General features: G+C 41.5%; 1 pseudogene across 1 annotated transcript; it reads right to left on the reverse strand.

Moving 5' to 3' along the window:
- Positions 1-10,668: 10,668 nt before the first annotated feature.
- LOC308240201 (ferritin light chain-like) lies at positions 10,669-11,201 on the reverse strand (annotated as a pseudogene). Its single transcript has one exon. The product of its transcript is annotated as a ferritin light chain-like (transcript).
- Positions 11,202-17,483: the final 6,282 nt, after the last annotated feature.

Genomic DNA, 17,483 nt, shown 5'->3' on the forward strand with positions numbered 1-17,483 from the left:
TGGTCCCTCAGCCCTGTCTGCACCCTCTCCAATCCAGGACCCTTCTGGGGATGTCTGACTGCCGGTTTAGGCCCAATCCCACAGTCAGACACCCCTCTCGCAATCCGAGAGCACTGGCTCCTAACAGCTCACCTGCTTGCCTGCTTGATCACCCCTAACCACCTCTGTCTGCCTACCTGATCACCCCTAACCACTTCTGCCTGCCGGCCTGATCACCCCTAACCACCTCTGCCTGCTGGCCTGATCGCCCCCTAACTGCTTCTGCCTGCCGGCCTGATTGCCCCCTAACTGCTTCCCTGCTGGCCTGATATCACCCCCAACTGCCTCTGCCTGCCTGATCACCCCTAACTGCTCTCTCTTGCTGGCCTGATCTCGTCCCTAACTGACCTCCCCTGCCAGCCTGATCGCCCCCTAACTCCTTCCCCTTGCTGGCCTGATCGCCCCCTAACTGCTTTCTCATGGCTGGATAACATTACATTGTGTATCCATTATTGGGTATTTGGGTTGTTTCCATATCTTGGCTAAAGAAATAAAGGAAAACTATCCCAGTCACAAGAGCATCTAAACCAATAAAGTAATTAGGTATAAATTTAACCAAGGAAATGAAAGATCTGTGTAATGAAACTGTAAGACTTTGCTGAAAGAAATTGAAAAAATTCTTTCCACGAACAAATGGAAAGTCATCCTGTGAAAATGGATTGGAAGAATAAGTATTGTTAAAATGATCATACTACCCAAAGCCATCTACAGATTTAACAAGTCTCTGCAAAATTACCAAGTCATTCTTCACAAAAATAGAAGAAGCTATCCTAAAATTAGTGTGGAACCACAAAAGACCCAAAATAACAAAGTTGCAAGTATCACACTTTCTGATTTCAAACTATACTACAGAGCCATAGTAATAAAACAGATGATACTGGTACAGAAATAGACACATAGATCAGTGGAAAAGGATACAGAGCCCAGAATTCAATTTCAGTATTTATGGTCAACTAATATTCAACAAGAAGCTAAGAACATGCAATTGCAGAAGGGTAGTTTTTTTAACAAATGGTGCTGGGAAAAAACTAGAGAAACACATGCAGAACATGTTTCCATGTTTTGGCAATTCTGAATAAAGCTGCTATAAAAATTTGGGTGCAGGTTTTATGTGGAAATGTTTTCAATACATTTGGGTAAATATAAAGGAATAAAATTGCTGGGTCATATGATAAGGTTATGTTTAGTTTTGTAGGAAACTACCAAACTGTCTTCCAAATTGCTTGTACCATGTTTGCATTCCCACCAGTAATGAATGTGAGTCTCTGTTACTCCACATCCTCACAGGCTTTTGGTGTTGTCAGTTTTTTGGATGTTAGCCATTCTAATAGGTGTGTGGTGATGTTTAACTTTTTAAAACATGTCTTTGCTAGTGATTTACATTTTGTATTTGATGAATCACTTAGCCAGAACCTAAGATTTCATAGGAGACACACATGGAATCAGAATATCTTATATTAAGTAAAACTCCTTAATAAGGTTTTATTTCATTTACAAAACAGATGGATGTGACAGGGCATTGTTTTTGGACAGAATTTATGCTTGGGTGAAAAACATGATCAGCACATAAAATTTGCAATTAAGGGAAATGCATTTCTGCCAGAAACCAATCATTCTACCACTAATAGAAAGATGTGGCCAGGAAACTGGGAAGGCTGGTCAACAACCTTAACTGTTTTGATCACTCACTGTTTAGTTGAAACATTGTTAGCTGAAGCAGCCTCCACCTGTTTGTTTCATGTAAATTTCTGTTATTGGAATTTCCTGCCTAAAGGTTATGGGCGTATCCCATAGCCTCAATAAAAGGGATTGCAAGGCCAGAGCAAGGGGTAGTCCTTCCACTAGAGGTGGGCTCCCGCCTGGCCCCCAATATTTCCAAATTAATACTTTTCCAAGTCTCTTTTCATTTGTGTGCGGCCTTTTCCAGAACCCGAACCCTGAACCGGAACCCTGAACCACGCGGGACGTGAAAGGGGTTCCCACATCTGGTGCCGAAACCCGGGACTTCTGGAGGAGATGATATTTTTCGCCTAAGAGCGAAGGAAAGGAAAAACTTCACCTAGAAAAAGGTGAGGGAGGTTCACCGCACGCAAAGCCCACGGACTAACTGCAGAGTCGCGATCTGTAAGTAGGGTGGGAACGTCTTTTTCAGCCAGGCTGATGAGGAAGAATTAGGTTATAAAATAATGTGGTTTCTTATTCAAATTAAAATCTTAATTGGTATTTGGAATTTAAAATCTGCAATAAGAGATGAAACTCCACTGCTGAAACCACCTCTGGTGTGGAGAAATTCAAAGGTGGCAGGAGAGGGCAGGGCTATCTGCTCTCCCGCAATGAGATTACTTAAGGTTTCGTTTAAAAATTATAAAAGAACTCGCAGGGAAATGCAAATCTTGGCCAAACTGGGTGCTAGTTATTACTTCAGAAAGCGAAAAAGAAAAAAAATTTAAGATCTATCTTTTAAGCATGAAAAGAAATTCGGCCAGATCTGTTGCTGAAACTTCCCCCCAAGTAAGCAGGATGTTGTTATTAATCTAGGAACTGTTAAATATTTGACTTGCCAGTTTTAAAAGTACAAAGTGCAAATTAAATTGGGAGAAATTATATAGTTGTGGTAATTAAAATCATATATGGATATATATATATTTGATCATTTTTTCCATGTTAAAATTTCAAGGCTTTAACAGAGATGATTCTTGGAAAGCTCCAAGGGCCCGGAGTAATACAGGAAATTTATTCTCTCTTCTTAAAGGAAATATTTTTGAAATTTAACCGATTGATACTTGAAATCACATGGAAAGCTTTATCAAATAAAAATTAATAACTATATTTTACTTTAAGAAGTTTTGGCCTTTAAAGCAAGGATTTGGAAGCTCGGACATCTATTGGATACATGAAATTAGCAAAACCCGTCCTATGATTAATTTAAGAATAGAGGGAAAACAATTTAGGGGTCTAGTGGACACTGGAGCGGATGTTAGTGTTATCAGCAAAGAATTCTGGCCTCCAAGTTGGTCCACGGCAGAAGCTATGGGCTCAGTTAAGGGGGTAGGAGTTCCAGATGACACACAACATAGTGCTGCAGTGTTAAGGTGGCAAGATGAGGAAGGACAGACAGGATGGTTTCAGCCCTACATCATTTCTGGAATTGCAGTCAACTTATGGGGCCGGGATGTTTTAGAAGGTTTACAGGCATATATTATTACCAGTAAAGGAAGGCAGTTAATGACTCAGATAGGATATCAACCTTTTTAGGAGCGGTCACTGCTCAGTCTCCTCACCCTCATGCTGATCCTATACAATGGAAAGATGATAGACCTGTATGGGTGGATCAGTGGCCATTAACCAAGGAGAAATTAAGTCATATTCGTGAATTAATACAAGAACAAATAGAAGCTGGTCACATAGAGCCTTCCAATAGTCCTTGGAATACGCTTATATTTACAATCCCTAAAAAGGTGACAGGAAAATGGCGATTGTTACATGATCTTAGAGCGGTTAATGCTACTATGCACACCATGGGAGCTTTACAACCTGGACTCCCAGCGCCTTCACAGATCCCTTTAAATTGGTCTCTCATAGTAGTAGATCTTAAAGATTGTTTTTTCACCATTTCCTTGGCACCTCAAGATAAACAGATTTGCATTTTCGGTGCCATCTATTAATAATGTAGAACCCATGAAAAGATATCAATGGAAGGTTTTACCTCAAGGGATGGCCAATAGTCCTACTTTGTGTCAAAAATATGTGGCTCAAGCTGTTCAGCCTTTAAGAGACAAATACTCCCAAGGTTATATTATTCATTACATGGATGACTTGCTCTTAGCAAGCCCCCGGGAAGAGCAGACTTTGGCCATGTTTTCCCAATTAGAAGAAGAGCTACCTAAATGGGGCTTAAGAATTGCTCCAGAGAAGGTACAGAAAGAAACGCCTTTCCAATATCTGGGAACCATAAATGAAAACCAATGCATTAGGCCTCAGAAGGTGGAAAATTCAGCACATTACAGGAATACCATATAATTCCCAAGGACAGGCCATTATTGAACGACAGCATCAGCGGCTAAAATCCCAACTTGAAAAACAAAAAGGGGGGATGATGGAGAAATCACCTGCGGGTAGACTGCACCAAGCCTTAATTACTTTGAATTTTTTCACTTGTGATGCTGATGGAAAGACACCCATGGAGCTACATTGGCGTCAGAACAAAACAAAAGAAAATGGTCTAGTTAAATGGAAGGATCCCGAATCTGGTTTATAGAAGGGACCCAATACATTATTAACCTTTGACAGAGGGTATGCTTGTATATTTCCAGAGAATTTTTCCAAACCCCTGTGGATTCCTGCTAGAAATATTAAACTGCAACAGGGATCCATGAGAGAAATTAGCCAGACTGAGGACCTTGCGCCTGGAGCCACACCATGCAGCCACAGACAATCAACTACCTCAGCCACAGAGAGCAGCAACTCCAAGCAATCCACTGAAGATGAGGAGCAGGAGGAGGACGAGCCGGACAACAAACAGCCCGGAGACCACCTGAGGCACGGTAAAGAGGACGGTACAGACACCTGAGAAGTCTTTTTTGCCATGCTAGCAGAAATCAGCTGTACGGGAATATTACCTGGGGCAAATGGGGAAGTATTTTGGACTTATGTTCCTGACCCTTCATGGGTAAGAACCCTTATGTGTGCTGATTTCCTGCCTAGTGTAGCATCCAGGAGGAACATGGGTGGGGCAAGGAAGTAGGGGACTATTCACTACTTGCTCCTGGGAGAGGTGCAAAAAAATGTAACTAGACTTTATCTATACAAAGAAAAATTGACAGCCAGTTTGAAATTGAATTGCCATGGCCTAAAGCAAAGAATATCCTTATATGATATTATTCTACAATGTCATTATAATTTTTGATATTTTACAACAGCATATTGAACAATTATCCCAAACAAACTTACAAACTAATTCTTTGCATGCTAGGCAGCAATTTAAAAGGACATGAAAGGATTTAATCCCTTCCAGAAAGGAATTGAGGCCTCCCTGGGAAGGCACTTGAGCATTCTATACTAGCCTTTTTTCCAAGAGGGACCCTCCCATAGCTGTTCCCTGACCTTTCTGTTTATGCTGAGGTTAAAAGCCTCGTGATGGCTGGTACCATGGATCTGTCTCTGGCCCAATGGCGTGAGCTGGGCCCTCTCTGGAGAAGAAACCTGGGTTTCCCAAGATATGTGATCAATGCCGGGGCCCCGTCAGCAGGCGAGGGGATCCCAAGGCAGGTGCTGGGCGTGGAGGCCACAGGGGCATAGGCTACCAAGGAGACAGAACTGAACCTCACATCACCCTGCTTGGCCCCGGAGGATGGCTGGTTAGCCAGAGACAGGTAAGATTCCTCAAGGAAGGAACAACCTAAGACAGGCACAGTCGCAGAGGGGCCATCATGAGAGAACTTGGGGATCAACAGAGGTGAGGCACAGACCCTCACCCCCCCAACCTTGCAGGGGCTTGAACCCTAGCCCCTTCTGAGGGAGGTCTCCTGCCCCCAGGGCTGCTTTGCGCTTCCCACGCCCAGCTCAGATCCGGACCCAGGAAACAGAAAGAGACTTGGACCAGCTCAGATTGGGACCCAGGCAACAGACCGAGACTTGGCCAACAGCAGCTGCCCTATATCTAAATCCAGCCTAGCACCAGGAATGCTCAGAGCCTACTCAAGAATGCAAATAATCATTTCCATTAATATTTACAGGGTAAACTAAGATTGTTACAGTATTAAATTTGACAGTAAAATAGTAGTTAAATTTTCAGATTAATTTAAATCGGCTAATTGAAATAAGTGAATATTCAAGAAAATTTAATTGTACTGGACAAAAAGCTGTTCCTCAACTAGTAACTAAAATTTCTATTGGTAGTTCATCTCATGGTAAAATTGCTTAACATGCAAAGAACCTAAAGCAGTCATATTTTTGTGCAAAAAATTAAAATTTAAAGTTATCAAGACTGCATTATAACATTTCCAAAAGCCTTCATTAATCAAAAAAAGGGGGGATAGTGGAAAAATAGCATGTAAGGAAAAATATTCGGTAAGTAAATTACATCTAGAAAATTTTTACTTTAAAAAATTTTAATTTTAATTTGTAATGCTAACAGCAAGACACCAATGAAGAACATACATGGTATCAAAATAGGCCAAAGGAAAATCGTCTGGGCAAAAATAAAAAGGATCCCAAGTAAAATTTATAGAAAAGATTCCTTTATTAACTTTTGGTCGAGAATATGTTTGTATATTTTCAGAAAACAACTCCAAGACCATGTGGATTCCTGCAACAGAGAGGAATTGTGACAGGTCTGCTCCAACCATAAAGACAAGAGGAGAAACAGTCTAGAGATGGAAGACGCTGACGACACTTTGCCACGCTAGCAGTCAGCAGCTGTGCGTCGCTGCAGGTTGCCCAGGACCAAACCAGAGAGGGTCGGACCTGCATTGCCACCATCCAGATATCATTGCTGACATGTACACATAAGGAACTGTTTGACACTGAAACTGGGACTCACAATTGTTTGACACTGAAACTGGGACTCAGAACTGTTGGATATTGAAATTGGGACTCAAACATTTTTGTTCTTATGTGTTTATTTCTGGTCTGCAGATGCAAGATTTTTTTTTAAGGAAAGAAACGGGGGAGATGCTGGAAACCAATCATTCTACCACTAATAGAAAGATGTGGCCAGGAAACTGGGAAGGCTGGTCAACAACCTTAACTGTTTTGATCACTCACTGTTTAGTTGAAACATTGTTAGCTGAAGCAGCCTCCACCTGTTTGTTTCATGTAAATTTCTGTTATTGGAATTTCCTGCCTAAAGGTTATTGGCATATCCCATAGTCTCAATAAAAGGGATTGCAAGGCCAGAGCAAGGGGTAGTCCTTCCGCTAGAGGTGGGCTCCCGCCTGGCCCCCAATATTTCCAAATTAATACTTTTCCAAGTCTCTTTTCATTTGTGTGCGGCCTTCTCCAGAACCCGAACCCTGAACCGGAACCCTGAACCACGCGGGACGTGAAAGGGGTTCCCACACATTTCACCAGCAAAAAATACCACTCCAATTTTCATAAAGTGATGGGCAGTTATTTAAACAAGTTTTATTTGAGTAATTCCTCTGGAGCTTTGTCATTTAGTAAGAAGACATATGAGTATAAACACATTCTATGACTTGCTGACTTAAGTTTCCTACATTCCTAGTATATGAATAAAGAAATCTGGTCTGTGTCTCTAGCCCCAACTATGTTAAACTGATTCAAAACAATAAATTTGATGAACACTCAGTCAAGTATAACAAAGATATTTGATTTTCATTACAAAATTATGTCATCACTATTATCATTCCTGGACCCAGAAATCACAAATGCACTTACCAATGGTAGGAGTCAAAAGTAGTCACTCCACACTTGGCATGTTCTCATTATGAGCAATTGTTGGGAAGATGCCTACCAGTATTTATATTTCTCTTCTTTCTCTGTTTCACTATTGTAATTAGCTAGTTATTAATATTAATAATAAAAGGAAAGCAAAGGGGAGGCCAGGTATTATAAGCATGGTCATTTGGGAAGCTTCACCAGGAAGCTGCAACTTTATACTCCCCAGGGAACCACTGGTCTATTCCCTGCAAATCACTGCGGGAAGGGGTCCAACAAAGGGGAAATGGATTTATGCTCAGTGAAGTCAGGGTGACATAGGGAAGGTGCTTGTTTGTCAGTGTAACCTGGGTAAGAGATAATTGACTAGAGGGAGTGGAGCCACTGCAGGAACACAAATTCCTGAAGGATTCATTGGATAAGCTCCTAGTTAAAATCCCCAGAAAAAGAACCGTGTGCTCTTGTTCCTCTTCCTTTGCTCCTGCTTCCTTGCACTTGCTTGTTGTTTGACTTGTGCTAGCCAGCCATGTGGCCCTAGAAGCCTCATGGTCCATGAGATTGTGGCTGAGTAACAGGGAGGCTGCAGGAGTCCCAGGCAGTTCATCTTTTTTTTTTTTTTAAATATATTTTATTGATATTTCACAGAGAGGAAGGGAGAGGGATAGAGAGCTAGAAACATCGATGAGAGAGAAACATTGATCAGCTGCCTCCTGCACACCCCCCACTGAGGATGTGCCCGCAACCAAGGTACATGCCCTTGACCGGAATCGAACCCGGGACCTTTCAGTCCGGAGGCCAACGCTCTATCCACTGAGCCAAACCGGTTTCGGCCCAGGCAGTTCATCTTAAAGGGCCTGCACATGGACTTACTTAAACTCACTCCCTCTGAGCTCCAGCACTGGGGCAGAAGCTTGAACGGAACCTGGGACATTGGGGGAGGAAATAACTCAATGGGAACTCTAACTCAATGGGACTGTATCTAGGAGCACAAGGTAGGCTAGCTAGATGCTGGACTGGACTGTGCTCCAATATGGAAGGAAATTTCTGGGCAGTGGCTTTAATTCTAGCTCTGCTAAAGACAAAATGGGACTTTTTCCATGGAGGGAGATGGGACTTGTATGTCTATTTCTTTCGTGAGGATAGGGAAGTTTTGACATTTTTTTAGATAGGTTTTCAATTTCTTGCTCCCTCTCTTTTCCTTCTGACACCCCCATGATGTGAATGTTCTTACACTTGAAGTTATCCCAGAGGCTCTTTACACTATCTTCATATTTTTGTATTCTTTTGCTCATCTTATTGGGAGAGTTTTTGTTTTGTTTTGTTTTGCTTCCTTATATTCCAAATGCTTGATTTGATTCTTGGTGTCATTTACTCTACTACTGATGCAGTGTAAATTATTCTTTATTTCTGTTAGTGTATCCTTCATTTTTGGTCCTTTTTTATGTTGTTGATGTCACTAAGTTCCTTGAAGTTCTCACTAATTTCCTTGGAGATATGAGTAAGTTCCTTAATATCCTTATAACCATTATTTTGAACTCTATATCTGATAGTATTCTTGCTTCCATTTCATTTAGTTCTCTTCCTAGAGATTTCTCCTATTCTTTCATTTGTGACATATTTCTTTGTCTCTGTATTTTGATTGCTTCCCTGTGTTAGTTTCTATGTATTAGGTAGATCTGCTATCTCTCCCAGACTTGGTAGAGTGGCCTTGTGTAGTAGGTGTCCTGTAGGGCCCAGTGGCTCAGCCTCCCCAGTCACCTGAGCTGGGCACTCCAGGTTCACCCCTGTGTGATCTGTGTGCACTGTCCTATTGTAGTTGCCTTGATTGCTGTTGATTTCACTGGGAAGGATTTACCCCCAGACCAATAGGTTTCGAGGATTGGCTCTGACTACAGCAAAAGAGCTGCTATGCAGGAGATACTGCTATGGTACAGGACTTGCTTCAGTGGGGCTTTGTTGCTCACTGAATCTGCCCCTTGAGTGTGTCACTTGTGGAGATAGTAGGGTTGTAATTCTGCATGGCCAAAACTGACCACCAGATGCACTGGCTCTGAGGCCTCCCGGCAAAGTCTGCCTCTGCCTGTGTCCTGCCTGGGGACACCCAGCATGAGCGACAAAGCAATCTACACATGGCTGCTACTTGTGTTGAGCTTGGAGGTGCCCAGGAGAGGCCAAGCTGTGAACCACGGTGGGTTTCCACTAGTGCTGGGCCTGGAGCCACTTATTGAGAGGTATGGGACATGCTGATGTCAGCTTCTACTTGTTTGAGAAATTTTAGTAATGTCTAAAGCATGAGGCAAGAGAGGCCAGTTGTATGGAAAAGCCACTGAAAATGGCTTGGATGAGCCTATAAGTAGGGGGTGAGGTGGGATATCAGCGAATCACCAGGGCAGGGTGAAAATTGTTAACTAGGTTGATGGATGGAGATTCAGATATGGTGCATCCTGCTGGTTCTGTGGCAGGGAGGGCTTAGCAAAGGAACACTGGCTTCTGCCAGAACTTCTATCTGGGAGAAAGCTGCCCCTCCAACTCTCTCCCTGATTCTAGACAAGTTAGTTCCTCCCCGAATGTCCCAGGTACCTTTCAAGCTGCTGCCCCAGTGCTGGAGCTCAGAGGGAGTGAGTTTAAGTAAGTCCATGTGCAGGCCCTTTAAGATGAACTGCCTGGGACTCCTGCAGCCTCCCTGTTACTCAGCCACAATCCATGCTGGTTTTTCCATCCAGAAGTGGTAGGGACTTCTCTTCCCAGCACTGGAGCCCTTGGATGGGGGCCTTGTGTTGAGCAGGGACCCCTCACACCTCAGGGAAATCTGCATAGCCAAGATATCCCTCCCAACTTTATTTTTTTAAAATATTTTTATTGATTTCAGAGGGGAAGGGAGAGGGAGAAAGATAGAAACATCAATGATGAGTGAGAATCATTGATCAGCTGCTTCATGCATGCTCCCTACTAGGGATTGAGCCCATAACCTGGGCATGTACCCTGACCGGGAGTTGAATCATGACCTTCTGGTTCATAGGTTGACACTCAAGCACTGAACCATACAAGGCTCCCTCGCAATTTTATTATTTGTTTGTTTGTTTATTTATTTATTTATTTATTTATTTTGCTGCAAAAAGCTTTGTTTCATTTGGTCCAATGCATGGGAGAGGGCTTCAGGGTGGTTAAAAGAATGACAAGTAGTTTCGGGAAGACACTCAGGTAAAAGCCAGAGACACCAGGAGGGGCCTCTCAAAGTCCTCTGGGCTCCAGAGGTTGCTGGTCGTGCTTAAGGTTGAGCCTTTTGAAGAGATACTTGCCCAGCCCAGCCTGGGGGCCAGCCAGCCTGCGGATGTTAGTCAGGTATTGCCCATCTTCTTGATCAGTTTCCTCTTCATCCAGGAAATGGTTCTCCAGGAAGTCACAGAGATGAGGGTCTGCACAGGTAGAACCCAGGGGCCTGGTTCAGGTTCTCCTCCAAGGCCAGGGTGGCTTCCATAGCATGCTGAGTTTTACACACTCATCTTGGGAAGCTTCAGCATGTCCTGGAAGAGAATGTGGCCACCGCTCTTGTTATGCAACTTTAAGAGATGTTCAGTGCCCTCGAATTTCTTCTCCATCAACTCGCGGAAGAAGTGGCCCACACCCTGGAGAGTCACATCCTCAGGGTCGAAATAGAAGCCCAGACAGAGGTAGGTGTGGGAAGCCCGCAGATGCAGGTTGGCCAGGCGGTTGACTGCAGCCTCCACCTCAGTGGAATAATTCTGACGAATTTGGGAACTCATGGTTGTTCAGCAATAAGAAGTTAAGGTAGGAAAAAAACCGGTGTGTTGCCTGGTCCCAGAGGTGGATCTGAAGGTGGTGACTAGATAAGACACAGGAGGGTGGTTGGAGGCTGGAAGCGGGGCATCCCTGGGTCTGTTCTGTCCAAACACTGTTGAAGCAAGAGACAGATCTAGGACCCTCCGAGCACACTGCCTCCCTCGAGATTTTAAACTGCCACACATGGGTGTGGGACCAGCAGGTTCTGCGATTCAACTCTGTGTCTCAGCCCCTCCTACCAGTCTCGATATGCTTCGTCTTTACTTCTCTAGTGTAGGACTTCTGTTCAGTTAGATTTCAGGTGGTTCTAAATGATGGTTGTTCTGTATTTTAGTTGTAAATTTTGTTGTGGTTGTGGGAGGCATTGAGTACTGCATTTACTTATGCCACTATCTTGTCCCGAAGCTTGACTATTTTTCTCTATAACCCACATACAGCTTATTAGAAAATCCTGTGGGTTATGCCTTCAAAAATGTATCTAAAATATTTACACCTTTCACTACTACTAACACTTCAAACCACATCCAAGCAACTGTCATCTCTCACCTTCATTATTATAATAGATTTCTGGCAAGTTCTCTCCTTTTTTAAACCATTGTCCTCTGATAGTCTACTCTCCATACCACATTCAGATTAAGCTTTCTACTATTAACTGAATTGTGTCCCCTTAAAGTTGATATGTTGAAGCCCTAACCAAATGTAATGTTATTTGGAGATGAGGGCTTTGGGAGATAATTAGGATTAGATGAAATCATCAAAATGTGGCCCATGTTATGGGATTAATGCCCCTATAAGGACACCAGAGAGCTTGCTTTCTCTTCCTTTCTCAACCCATATGTATGAGTAAAGGCCATGTGAGGACACAGCAGGAAGACAGCTATCTGAAATTCAATGAGAGCTCTCACTAGACACATACCCTGCTGGAACTTTGTTCTTAAATTTGCATTCTCCAGACTGTGAGAAATAAATTCCTGTTGTTTAAGCAATCCTGTCTATAGTACGTATTTTGTTATGGCAGCCTGAAGTGACTAAGACACTTTCTAAAAATATATAAATTGAATCATGTAATTTCCCTGCTCAAAATTCTCAAATGACTTTCTCTCATTCCTAGAATAAAGTCCAAATACCTTATTATGACCTACAAGGTTCTATATGAGCTGCATCCCTGCTACTTCTCTGAGCTCACCGTTTACAAGGCTTCCCCTGGCTTACTACATCCTATGTTGCTAGGATACAAGTCCTTCCCATCATACTGGAGTTTTGCCCTTGTTGACCCTGTCCCTCTTCCTTCTGATAGTGACTTTACTCATTCTCTACTTTCCAATTTTCCTCAAATATTATCTCAAAGATGCCTTTTTATCTAAAATAGCCACATTAGTTTTTAAAAATAGATTTCAGAGAGGGAGAGAGACATGGAAACATCAATGATGAGAGAAAATCTGCTGCCTCCTGCACACCGATGGGATTGAGCCCACAACCCCGGTATGTGCCCCAAATGGGAATTGAACCAGTGACCTCCTGATTCATAGATTTATGCTCAACCACTGAGCGACATGAGCAAGGCCACATTACATTTTATCCTCTCATCCTGATAAATTTTTCTTTTTAAACTTACCATTAGCTGATATTATCTATTTCTAATTTATTATCTCTCCCCCAATTAGATGGTAAGTTTCATGAGGACAAGGGGGACTATTTTATCTTTTTCCTTATTTTATTTTTTTCCATCACCATTTATCCCCCCTACACCCTCTTCTACCTTCACCCACCCCTCCTCCTGCAATCAACACACCGAATGAGCTGGATCCTGTCCGTGTCAATGAGTTTCTTTCTTTCTCTCTTTTCCTTCCTTTCTTTCTTTCATTCTTTCTTTCTCTCAATCCCTCCACCTTCCAGCCCAAGGAGGGACTATTTTTGTTTAGCTCACTATTGTTGATTTGTACATTGTAGATATTTGATAAATATTCAGTGAATAAGTGAATGAGTTTGATCTCACGATTGCTCTCCTTCTGACTTTTTTGTTTCACTCTGAAAGCTAAGGTAAAGGAAAGGGTGATTTGAAATGACTTTAAAAGTCAAACACGAGTAATATACTTAGCAAGTCATTTTCAATGTAACAGAATACCAACCCTTTTAATTTGATGTTTCCACACACAGTAAACTGTTCTGCCCTTTTACTCTGATAAAGTACATGCTTGCCATGGCCTGTTTGCTCAGTGGTTAGAGAGTCAGCCTGCAGATTGAAGGGTTGCAGGTTCGATTGCCAGTGAAGGGCATGTACCTCAGTTGCAGCTTCGATCCCCAGCCCCACTCGGGGGTGCTTGCAGGAGGCAACCAGTTGTGTGTGTCTCAGGTCGAGGTTTCTCTCTCTTTCTTTCTCTCTCTCCTTCCTCTCTCCCTTCCACTCTCTCTGAAAATTAATGGAAAAAATATTCTCAACTGAGGATTTTTTAAAAAAAGTTGTTACCTTAATAAATCAAATACTAAATATTTTTTTTAAATAAAGTACATGCTTGGGATTAGGTAGTCTTCATGATTTAAGATGAAGTGAGTTCAGATCCTGTTTAATTTTCTATTTAGACTAATCCTGTGATTTATTTATTCATCAGATATTGACTATTTGGATAAAAATAGGCTGGGAAACAAAGATAATAAGGTCTGGTCCATGCCATCAAGGAACTCACAGTCTTAAAGGAACAGGCACACAATATGATAATTTCAATAATGATATGCTAGTGTGGAATTCATGTTAAGATGTGGGATCCTAGGGAAAAAGAGTGCCTACAGCTGCCTGGAAAAGTCAGAGAATGCTTTATAGAGGAGGTAGTCTTTGAACTGGTAGATGAAGGATGTTGCCAGGCAAAATATGCAGAGACAGTTTCTTGAAGAATGTAGTGAATGAGCCGGATCATGAAAGAAGGTCTGATGGAACAAAAGGGAATCTGTGGAGGAGGAAATAGCATGGGCAAAAGCAGAGATAAATGATTTTAAAAAATACATGGTTTGTTTGAATGATTGCAAATAATGTGAGGGTATTGGGATATGTGGACGATTAGACTGATACAGGTAATCCAAGCTGATTCTGAAAGTTTCAGAGTGGCTAGTTAAGAGAATACACTATAACAAATTCCATTCCCACAATGCGCATCTTGTTATCAGTTAAGAAAATTTGATAAACCAGTCCAAACTATCGTGTATATGACTCATTTATTATTGTTCTCAGGGACACTTAAATTTTATGAGTGTGCCCAGAGAGGACAATGCATTAGCTAGTAGAATTTTGACATGGACCACTAGATCAAACTTAAAATGAGGATTTTCTAGAAGTTTTCCTGCCCTTAAAAATCATACAATCACCCTGACCGATTTGGCTCAGTGGATAGAGCATCGGCCTGCGGACTGAAGGGTCCCAGGTTCGATTCCAGTCAAGGGCATGTACCTTGGTTGCGGGCACATCCCCAGTGGGGGGTGTACAGGAGGCAGCTGATCGATGTTTCTCTCTCATCAATGTTTCTAGCTCTCTATCACTCTCCCTTCCTCTATGTAAAAAATCAATAAAATATATTTTTAAAAAAATCATACAGTCATGGTCTCCATCTGCCATGTCAACTCACTGCCCTAGGAGATTTAAATTCTTCCTGCAGTGCTCTGTCTAAAAGGGACAAGAAAATGAAAGAATTTCGTTTTTAAGAGTATAATGTAATCATTCCCCCTGATTGGAATTCCAAAAACCCAGCAGAGATAAAAAGAAACAGTGTGATTTAGAAAATAATTGGCTAAAAAAAGAGAATTGAAGCAGCTGTTCTTTACCTGTCTAAGGAAAGAATAATACAGAATGGAAAAAAAAGTCCATCTGTTTTGAGTCACGAAATCATCCTCCAGGCTCTTAAGGGAGCTTATATCCAAGTGAGAAAGGAAGTGATTCTCCCTGTAAAACTCAATTGTAAAGAACAGAATCTTTTCCTCCTGGTGGATATATCTTCCTCTTTCATCAGTGCAGGTTTCTGAGCTACAGATATGTGTAAAGGTTAAATTGCAATACCTCAATTGGAACATTTAAGGCCTGGTGGTTGTTCATGCCCTCAGTGCTGTACTGAAAAAGCAGAGCTTTAAAAATAGAACATGAAGAACAGGTTCTTTTTAAAAAGAAAGTAAAATGAAAATGAGTTCAACTTGAAAAAATGAAGCAAGTATAGGGATTTTGGCATTTAAAAATGGCTATGTAACTATATATAAAAGAGAAAATTGTAATGAGCCTGCATTTCCATGTCAAATGAACCCTAAATTGGCTTAAAATGCTTCTATTTGTTGATTATTCATATTAAGATACATATATATCATGAGCATTGTATGAGGTGATGTTGGTGATGACAGAAGAGATCCTTTGTCCTTTGTTTACAATCGCTTTATGGAAGCTAGTCCTATACTTGAGAACATTAATGTATGTGGACATTGTTCGGTACAAACGTAGGTTTTTATGCTGTAATTTCAAGTAAAGGAATGATCACAGAGGGATGCCATTAGACTGGGCAGCTCTTATAGAGAAGATTAATTTTGAACAAGAGCTTTGAAATATGGACATTTGGGGTTTTGAATGGTAGAGAGGAAAAGAAGGTGTTGTAGTTACAGGGAAGAGGAATGAGTGAAGGTATGCAGGTAGGAATGTGGTATGTGGTTATAAAGAGGCCAGTTTGACAGAATTGAGGCCCATGAACACGTTGAGGATTAGTGAGGGGTTGGGATGAATGATCAAGGTGGAGTCAGTTGATGGAAGTCCTGGCATGCCAGATTGATTAGTTTTGACTTGAACCTACAGGAAAATGGTGTCCTCTCAGGGGAGTGACATAATGAAAGCAGTGCCTTACAAAGATTGATCTAGCAGTGATTTTCAGAAAGGATTCACCTGTCTGCATTTGGCAAGTGATGGATGGATATTGGATCAGTGAAAGAGTTAACTCTCAGTTATTGCATTAAGGCTTATCAGAAGCAAATCTTTAAATTCTCCTGTAAGTGATTGGAAAGAAAGCCATGCTGGGTTTCTTTCCAGTTCCTTTGTTGAGATTATCATAATTTATTTTAAGCCTCCCCTTTTCTAATTCAGCATGCTGCTCAGGGGAGTTGAAAAGGAGGGAACTTTTGGGGTGTGTTCACTACTCAATCTACCTCCTTGCCTGTCCCATCCATCCATCTCAGTGGCCAGCAGAGGTCTTTAAAAATAGCCTTGGGATTCACTCTTCCATTCCCTGAGGAAGATGCAACTCATTCAGCCAGTAATTGTCAAAAGACCTTAAACTGGGCTTGGTGCCCTGCTTCAGTCCTCAGCATGAGTGTAAATTGGGTTGCTTTATATTTTCTTCAAAATCACCTATTCCCAGTGTAATTTCATTACCTGAAAATATGCAAAGTCCTAATATCCCAGACAGATCCCTATTGAAATGGAAACACAAACACATTAAAATGACAAGTAGGGATGAGCTAGGGATTATTTAAGTTATTGTTCCCCAATTTGATTCAGAGCAGCTCAATGATTATTTATTGAACATGCCCACCAGGGATTTATGTACTGGGTAGGGATAAAGCCTTGTCTATATAACATAAACACATAAGCACAAAAAATGAACAAACTACATTGAACAGTTAAAAAGCAACATGGGATATACGTATATAATTAGGTGTCAACATAAGTGGCAGAGACCATTATAAAAATGGCTGCGATCATTTTTTTAAAATTTAAAAAGAAAATTAAAAAAGAGAAAACCCATAGCCCTGCAGTAGTATACATGTTATGTTATAAATTTTAACTCAACTTTCTGTATCTTATCTATGAGTTTCTCAAATCTGGTCTGAGTACAAGTGGGAACTGGCAGATAAAGGACTCAGTTTCAAAACATCATTTCCAAATGGGCTTCTTTCTTTCTTTCTTCCTTCCTTCCTTCTTTCCTTCCTTCCTTCCTTCCTTCCTTCCTTCCTTCCTTCCTTCCTTTCTTTCTTTCTTTCTTTCTTTCTTTTTTTTTTCCAAATAGTTAAGTTGCCCTTACATTGAGTGTCTTTTTTTTTTTACAGTTAAGGGGATTAGTTGCTCACTGAAAAAATATCTGAGTATGTGTATACAATAAACATATTTTCGCTTGAAGAGTAGACTGTATGGTTATGCAGGAAGTGAATGTGCTCACCTCATCTGTAGATTAATGAGTCAGAATTGGAATTACTCATGGTGCTGCAGTCACATCTAGAGATGAATTTCG

The sequence above is a fragment of the Plecotus auritus genome (genome assembly GCF_963455305.1).
Source record: "Plecotus auritus genome assembly, chromosome: X".
NCBI lineage: Eukaryota > Metazoa > Chordata > Mammalia > Chiroptera > Vespertilionidae > Plecotus > Plecotus auritus.